This window comes from Pagrus major, chromosome 9 (genome assembly GCF_040436345.1).
Source record: "Pagrus major chromosome 9, Pma_NU_1.0".
NCBI lineage: Eukaryota > Metazoa > Chordata > Actinopteri > Spariformes > Sparidae > Pagrus > Pagrus major.
Genome location: NC_133223.1, coordinates 10,028,082 through 10,035,016, shown reverse-complemented (window position 1 = coordinate 10,035,016; position 6,935 = coordinate 10,028,082).

Below are 6,935 nucleotides of genomic sequence, written 5' to 3'. Positions count from 1 at the left end.
GCAGCTCTGACCACTGCGGCCCCCACGACAGCAGCTCCAACCACTGCAGCACCAACAACTGCAGCTCCGACCACAGCTGCCCCCACAACTGCAGCCCCTACGACAGCAGCTCCAACCACTGCGGCCCCAACAACTGCAGCTCCCACCACCTCGGCCCAAACGACGGCAGCACCAACAACTGCAGCTCCGACCACAGCGGCCCCAACGACTGCCGCTCCGACCACTGCAGCTCTGACAACTGCGGCTGCCACAACTGCAGCTCCGACCACTCTGGCCCCCACGACTGCAGCACCAACAACTGCCGCTCCGACCACAGCGTCCCCAACAACTGCGGCCGCCACAACTGCTTCTCCGACCACTGCGGCCCCCACAACTGCAGCACCAACAACTGCCGCTCCGACCACAGCGGCCCCAACAACTGCAGCTCCCACCACCTCGGCCCCAACGACGTCAGCCCCCACGACTGTAGCTCCGACCACAGCGGCCCCAACAACTGCCGCTCCGACCACAGCGGCCCCCACAACTGCAGCCCCGATCACTTCAGCTCCGACCACAGCGGCCCCCACAACTGCAGCCCCTACCACAGCAGCTCCAACCACTGCGGCCCCAACGACTGTAGCTCCGACCACAGCGGCCCCAACGACTGCAGCTCCGACCACTGCGACCCCGACGACTGCAGCACCAACAACTGCCGCTCCGACCACAGCGGCCCCCACAACTGCAGCCCCTACCACAGCAGCTCCAACCACTGCGGCCCCAACGACTGTAGCTCCCACCACCTCGGCCCCAACGACTGTAGCTCCGACCACTGCGGCCCAAACGACTGCAGCTCTGACCACTGCGGCCCCCACGACAACAGCTCCAACCACTGCTGCCCCAACAACTGCAGGTCCGACCACTGCGACCCCGACGACTGCAGCACCAACAACTGCCGCTCCGACCACAGCGGCCCCAACAACTGCAGCTCCGACCACTTCAGCTCCGACCACAGCGGCCCCCACAACTGCAGTCCCTACCACAGCAGCTCCAACCACTGCGGCCCCAACGACTGTAGCTCCCACCACCTGGGCCCCAACGACTGTAGCTCCGACCACTGCGGCCCAAACGACTGCAGCTCTGACCACTGCGGCCCCCACGACAGCAGCTCCAACCACTGCAGCACCAACAACTGCAGCTCCGACCACAGCTGCCCCCACAACTGCAGCCCCTACGACAGCAGCTCCAACCACTGCGGCCCCAACAACTGCGGCCGCCACAACTGCAGCTCCGACCACTGCGGCCCCCACAACTGCAGCACCAACAACTGCCGCTCCGACCACAGCGGCCCCCACAACTGCAGCCCCTACCACAGCAGCTCCCACCACCTCGGCCCCAACGACTGTAGCTCCGACCACTGCGGCCCAAACGACTGCAGCTCTGACCACTGCGGCCCCCACGACAGCAGCTCCAACCACTGCTGCCCCAACAACTGCAGGTCCGACCACTGCGACCCCGACGACTGCAGCACCAACAACTGCCGCTCCAACCACAGCGGCCCCAACAACTGCAGCTCCGACCACTTCAGCTCCGACCACAGCGGCCCCCACAACTGCAGCCCCTACCACAGCAGCTCCCACCACCTCGGCCCCAACGACTGTAGCTCCGACCACTGCGGCCCAAACGACTGCAGCTCTGACCACTGCGGCCCCCACGACAGCAGCTCCAACCACTGCAGCACCAACAACTGCAGCTCCGACCACAGCTGCCCCCACAACTGCAGCCCCTACGACAGCAGCTCCAACCACTGCGGCCCCAACAACTGCAGCTCCCACCACCTCGGCCCAAACGACGGCAGCACCAACAACTGCAGCTCCGACCACAGCGGCCCCAACGACTGCCGCTCCGACCACTGCAGCTCTGACAACTGCGGCTGCCACAACTGCAGCTCCGACCACTCTGGCCCCCACGACTGCAGCACCAACAACTGCCGCTCCGACCACAGCGTCCCCAACAACTGCGGCCGCCACAACTGCTTCTCCGACCACTGCGGCCCCCACAACTGCAGCACCAACAACTGCCGCTCCGACCACAGCGGCCCCAACAACTGCAGCTCCCACCACCTCGGCCCCAACGACGTCAGCCCCCACGACTGTAGCTCCGACCACAGCGGCCCCAACAACTGCCGCTCCGACCACAGCGGCCCCCACAACTGCAGCCCCGATCACTTCAGCTCCGACCACAGCGGCCCCCACAACTGCAGCCCCTACCACAGCAGCTCCAACCACTGCGGCCCCAACGACTGTAGCTCCGACCACAGCGGCCCCAACGACTGCAGCTCCGACCACTGCGACCCCGACGACTGCAGCACCAACAACTGCCGCTCCGACCACAGCGGCCCCCACAACTGCAGCCCCTACCACAGCAGCTCCAACCACTGCGGCCCCAACGACTGTAGCTCCCACCACCTCGGCCCCAACGACTGTAGCTCCGACCACTGCGGCCCAAACGACTGCAGCTCTGACCACTGCGGCCCCCACGACAACAGCTCCAACCACTGCTGCCCCAACAACTGCAGGTCCGACCACTGCGACCCCGACGACTGCAGCACCAACAACTGCCGCTCCGACCACAGCGGCCCCAACAACTGCAGCTCCGACCACTTCAGCTCCGACCACAGCGGCCCCCACAACTGCAGTCCCTACCACAGCAGCTCCAACCACTGCGGCCCCAACGACTGTAGCTCCCACCACCTGGGCCCCAACGACTGTAGCTCCGACCACTGCGGCCCAAACGACTGCAGCTCTGACCACTGCGGCCCCCACGACAGCAGCTCCAACCACTGCAGCACCAACAACTGCAGCTCCGACCACAGCTGCCCCCACAACTGCAGCCCCTACGACAGCAGCTCCAACCACTGCGGCCCCAACAACTGCAGCTCCCACCACATCGGCCCCCACGACGGCAGCACCAACAACTGCAGCTCCGACCACAGCGGCCCCAACGACTGCCGCTCCGACCACTGCAGCTCTGACAACTGCAGCTGCCACAACTGCAGCTCCGACCACTCTGGCCCCCACGACTGCAGCACCAACAACTGCCGCTCCGACCACAGCGTCCCCAACAACTGCAGCCCCGACCACTTCAGCTGCGACCACAGCGGCCCCCACAACTGCAGCTCCTACCACAGCAGGTCCAACCACTGTGGCCCCAACGACTGTAGCTCCGACCACAGCGGCCCCAACGACTGCTGCTCCGACCACTGCGGCCCCCACGACTGCAGCTCCGACCACAGCTGCCCCCACAACTGCAGCCCCTACGACAGCAGCTCCAACCACTGCGGCCCCAACAACTGCAGCTCCCACCACCTCGGCCCCCACGACGGCAGCACCAACAACTGCAGCTCCGACCACAGCGGCCCCAACGACTGCCGCTCCGACCACTGCAGCTCTGACAACTGCAGCTGCCACAACTGCAGCTCCGACCACTCTGGCCCCCACGACTGCAGCACCAACAACTGCAGCTCCGACCACTGCGGCCCCCACAACTGCAGCACCAACAACTGCCGCTCCGACCACAGCGGCCCCAACAACTGCAGCTCCGACCACAGCGGCCCCGACGACGGCAGCCCCCACGACTGTAGCTCCGACCACAGCGGCCCCAACAACTGCCGCTCCGACCACAGCGGCCCCCACAACTGCAGCCCCGACCACTTCAGCTCCGACCACAGCGGCCCCCACAACTGCAGCCCCTACCACAGCAGCTCCAACCACTGCGGCCCCAACGACTGTAGCTCCGACCACAGCGGCCCAAACGACTGCAGCTCCGACCACTGCGACCCCGACGACTGCAGCACCAACAACTGCCGCTCCGACCACAGCGGCCCCCACAACTGCAGCCCCTACCACAGCAGCTCCCACCACCTCGGCCCCAACGACTGTAGCTCCGACCACTGCGGCCCAAACGACTGCAGCTCTGACCACTGCGGCCCCCACGACAGCAGCTCCAACCACTGCTGCCCCAACAACTGCAGGTCCGACCACTGCGACCCCGACGACTGCAGCACCAACAACTGCCGCTCCAACCACAGCGGCCCCAACAACTGCAGCTCCGACCACTTCAGCTCCGACCACAGCGGCCCCCACAACTGCAGCCCCTACCACAGCAGCTCCCACCACCTCGGCCCCAACGACTCTAGCTCCGACCACTGCGGCCCAAACGACTGCAGCTCTGACCACTGCGGCCCCCACGACAGCAGCTCCAACCACTGCAGCACCAACAACTGCAGCTCCGACCACAGCTGCCCCCACAACTGCAGCCCCTACGACAGCAGCTCCAACCACTGCGGCCCCAACAACTGCAGCTCCCACCACCTCGGCCCAAACGACGGCAGCACCAACAACTGCAGCTCCGACCACAGCGGCCCCAACGACTGCCGCTCCGACCACTGCAGCTCTGACAACTGCGGCTGCCACAACTGCAGCTCCGACCACTCTGGCCCCCACGACTGCAGCACCAACAACTGCCGCTCCGACCACAGCGTCCCCAACAACTGCGGCCGCCACAACTGCTTCTCCGACCACTGCGGCCCCCACAACTGCAGCACCAACAACTGCCGCTCCGACCACAGCGGCCCCAACAACTGCAGCTCCCACCACCTCGGCCCCAACGACGTCAGCCCCCACGACTGTAGCTCCGACCACAGCGGCCCCAACAACTGCCGCTCCGACCACAGCGGCCCCCACAACTGCAGCCCCGATCACTTCAGCTCCGACCACAGCGGCCCCCACAACTGCAGCCCCTACCACAGCAGCTCCAACCACTGCGGCCCCAACGACTGTAGCTCCGACCACAGCGGCCCCAACGACTGCAGCTCCGACCACTGCGACCCCGACGACTGCAGCACCAACAACTGCCGCTCCGACCACAGCGGCCCCCACAACTGCAGCCCCTACCACAGCAGCTCCAACCACTGCGGCCCCAACGACTGTAGCTCCCACCACCTCGGCCCCAACGACTGTAGCTCCGACCACTGCGGCCCAAACGACTGCAGCTCTGACCACTGCGGCCCCCACGACAACAGCTCCAACCACTGCTGCCCCAACAACTGCAGGTCCGACCACTGCGACCCCGACGACTGCAGCACCAACAACTGCCGCTCCGACCACAGCGGCCCCAACAACTGCAGCTCCGACCACTTCAGCTCCGACCACAGCGGCCCCCACAACTGCAGTCCCTACCACAGCAGCTCCAACCACTGCGGCCCCAACGACTGTAGCTCCCACCACCTCGGCCCCAACGACTGTAGCTCCGACCACTGCGGCCCAAACGACTGCAGCTCTGACCACTGCGGCCCCCACGACAGCAGCTCCAACCACTGCAGCACCAACAACTGCAGCTCCGACCACAGCTGCCCCCACAACTGCAGCCCCTACGACAGCAGCTCCAACCACTGCGGCCCCAACAACTGCAGCTCCCACCACATCGGCCCCCACGACGGCAGCACCAACAACTGCAGCCCCGACCACAGCGGCCCCAACGACTGCAGCTCCGACCACTGCGACCCCGACGACTGCAGCACCAACAACTGCCGCTCCGACCACAGCGGCCCCCACAACTGCAGCCCCTACCACAGCAGCTCCAACCACTGCGGCCCCAACGACTGTAGCTCCCACCACCTCGGCCCCAACGACTGTAGCTCCGACCACTGCGGCCCAAACGACTGCAGCTCTGACCACTGCGGCCCCCACGACAACAGCTCCAACCACTGCTGCCCCAACAACTGCAGGTCCGACCACTGCAACCCCGACGACTGCAGCACCAACAACTGCCGCTCCGACCACAGCGGCCCCAACAACTGCAGCTCCGACCACTTCAGCTCCGACCACAGCGGCCCCCACAACTGCAGTCCCTACCACAGCAGCTCCAACCACTGCGGCCCCAACGACTGTAGCTCCCACCACCTCGGCCCCAACGACTGTAGCTCCGACCACTGCGGCCCAAACGACTGCAGCTCTGACCACTGCGGCCCCCACGACAGCAGCTCCAACCACTGCAGCACCAACAACTGCAGCTCCGACCACAGCTGCCCCCACAACTGCAGCCCCTACGACAGCAGCTCCAACCACTGCGGCCCCAACAACTGCAGCTCCCACCACATCGGCCCCCACGACGGCAGCACCAACAACTGCAGCTCCGACCACAGCGGCCCCAACGACTGCCGCTCCGACCACTGCAGCTCTGACAACTGCAGCTGCCACAACTGCAGCTCCGACCACTCTGGCCCCCACGACTGCAGCACCAACAACTGCCGCTCCGACCACAGCGTCCCCAACAACTGCAGCCCCGACCACTTCAGCTGCGACCACAGCGGCCCCCACAACTGCAGCTCCTACCACAGCAGGTCCAACCACTGTGGCCCCAACGACTGTAGCTCCGACCACAGCGGCCCCAACGACTGCTGCTCCGACCACTGCGGCCCCCACGACTGCAGCTCCGACCACAGCTGCCCCCACAACTGCAGCCCCTACGACAGCAGCTCCAACCACTGCGGCCCCAACAACTGCAGCTCCCACCACCTCGGCCCCCACGACGGCAGCACCAACAACTGCAGCTCCGACCACAGCGGCCCCAACGACTGCCGCTCCGACCACTGCAGCTCTGACAACTGCAGCTGCCACAACTGCAGCTCCGACCACTCTGGCCCCCACGACTGCAGCACCAACAACTGCCGCTCCGACCACAGCGTCCCCAACAACTGCGGCCGCCACAACTGCAGCTCCGACCACTGCGGCCCCCACAACTGCAGCACCAACAACTGCCGCTCCGACCACAGCGGCCCCAACAACTGCAGCTCCCACCACCTCGGCCCCGACGACGGCAGCCCCCACGACTGTAGCTCCGACCACAGCGGCCCCAACAACTGCCGCTCCGACCACAGCGGCCCCCACAACTGCAGC